Genomic DNA, 2,500 nt, shown 5'->3' on the forward strand with positions numbered 1-2,500 from the left:
AAAATAATAAAAATTTTCCAAGATTGAATTGAACAAAAATAAAAACAAAAAAAATAAAAAAAAATAAAAAATTTCCAAGATTGAATTGAACAAAAATAAAAACAAAAAAATAATAAAAAATAATAAAAAATACAAAAATATAGTTTAATTAAAAAAAAAAGCAATTTATGAATTTCAAAGACATACGGCGGTGGACATTAACGAGACTCAACATGTATGCTTAAAAAGATAAAAATAAGCGAAAACAAGGCTAGGCGGTGAGCCTTAGGCCGCATGACGGAGCATTGGCACGACACTACACCGACGACGTGAAAAACGCACGACGGTGCCCATCATGGCAAGGCGATAGACCTTAGGCCGCACGACGGCCGTTGGCTTGCGTTGGCTAAGGCATGGGCACGACGCCACATCCACAGCAAGAAAAATGCACGACGGTGCCCCTCATGGCTAAGCGGTGCGCCTTAGGCCACACGACGACCGTTGCCTTGCGTTGGCTAAGGCAACGGCAAGATGTGCGGGCTAAGGCCCACCGCCTAGCCACGAGGGGCACCGTCGTGCGTTTTTCTTGCCGTCGGTGTGCCATCGTGCCGATGCCTTAACCAACGCAAGCCCACGCCCGTCGTGCGGCCTAAGGCCAACTGCCTAGCCATGAGGGGCACCGTCGTGCATTTTCCTTGCCGTCGGTGTGGCCGTCGTGCCCAAGCCTTGGCCAACGCAGGGCAACGGCCGTCGTGCGGCCTAAGGCCCACCGCCTAGCCGTGAGGGGCACCGTCGTGCGTTTTTCCAGCATGGCTACAGAGGTTTACCCGTGGCCTTGGGAACAAAACCCCACGGCAGTCGTGCGTTTTTCTTGCCGTCGGTGCGGCCGTCGTGCCCATGCCTTAGCCAATGCAAGGCAACGGCCGTCGTGCGGCCTAAGGTCCACCGCCTAGCCATGAGTGGCACCGTCGTGCGTTTTCCTTGCCATCGGTGTGGCGTCGTGCCCACGCCTTAGCCAATGCAAGCAACGGCCGTCGTGCGGCCTAAGGCCCACCGCCTAGCCACGAGGGGCACCGTCGTGTGTTTGTCTTGCCATCGGTGTGGCATCGTGGCCATGCCTTTGCCAACACAAGGCAACGGCCGTCATGCGGCCCAAGGCCAACCGCCTAGCCACGAGGGGCACCGTCGTGCATTTTTCTTGCCGTGGGTGTGGCGTCGTGCCCATGCCTTAGCCAACGCAAGGCAACGGCCGTCGTGTGGCCTAAGGTCAACCGCCTAGCCATGAGGGGCACCGTCGTGCGTTTTTCTTGCCGTCGGTGAGCCATCGTGCCGATGCCTTAACCAACGCAAGCCAACGGCCATCGTGCGGCCTAAGGCCAACCGCCTAGCCATGAGGGGCACCGTAGTGCATTTTCCTTGCCGTCGGTGTGGCCGTCGTGCCCACGCCTTGGCCAACGCAGGGCAACGGCCGTCGTGCGGCCTATTGCCCACCTCCTAGCCGTGAGGGGCACCGTCGTGCATTTTCCCAGCATGGCTACAGAGGTTTACCCGTGGCCTTGGGAGCAAAACCCCACGGCAGTTGTGCTTTTTTCTTGCCGTCGGTGAGGCCGTCGTGCCCATGCCTTAGCCAATGCAAGGCAACGGCCGTCGTCCGTCCTAAGGCCCACCGCCAAGCCGTGAGGGGCACCGTCGTGCATTTTTCTTGTCGTCGGTGTGGCCGTCGTGCCCACGCCTTAGCCAACGCCGGGCAACGGCCGTCATGCGGCCTAAGGCCGCCATGAGGGGCACCGTCGTGCGTTTTTCCAGCATGGCTACAGAGGTTTACCCGTTGCCTTGGGAACAAAACCCCACGGCAGTCGTGCGTTTTCCTTGCCATCGGTGAGGCCGTCGTGCCCATGCTTAAGCCAATGCAAGGCAACGGCCGTCGTGCGGCCTAAGGTCTACCGCCTAGCCATGAGGGGCACCGTCGTGTGTTTAACTTGCCGTCGGTGTGGCATCGTGCCCATGCCTTAGCCAACACAAGGCAACGGCCGTCGTGCGGCCCAAGGCCCACCGCCTAGCCACGAGGGGCACCGTCGTGTGTTTTTCTTGCCATCGGTGTGGAATCGTGGCCATGCCTTAGCCAACGCAAGGCAACGGCCGTCATGCGGCCTATGGCCGACCGCCTGGCCATGAGGGGCACCGTCGTGCGTTTTTCTTGCCGTCGGTGTGGCCGCCGTGCCCATGCCTTAGCCAACGCAGGGCAACGGCCGTCGTGCGGCCTAAGGCCCACCGCCTAGCCATGAGGGGCACCGTCGTGCGTTTTATTTGCCGTCGGTGTGGCATCGTGCCCATGCCTTAGCCAACGCTAGGCAACGGCCGTCGTGCGGCCTAAGGCCAAACGCCTAGCATCGTGCCCGTGCTTTAGCCAACGCAGGGCAATGGCCATCGTGCGGCCTAAGGGCAACCGCCTAGCCATGAGGGGCACCGTCGGCCGTTCTTCTTGCCGTCGGTGTGGCCATCGTGCCTATGCCTTAGCCAA

The sequence above is a fragment of the Coffea arabica genome, chromosome 11e (assembly GCF_036785885.1).
Source record: "Coffea arabica cultivar ET-39 chromosome 11e, Coffea Arabica ET-39 HiFi, whole genome shotgun sequence".
In the NCBI taxonomy this organism is placed as follows: Eukaryota; Viridiplantae; Streptophyta; class Magnoliopsida; order Gentianales; family Rubiaceae; genus Coffea; species Coffea arabica.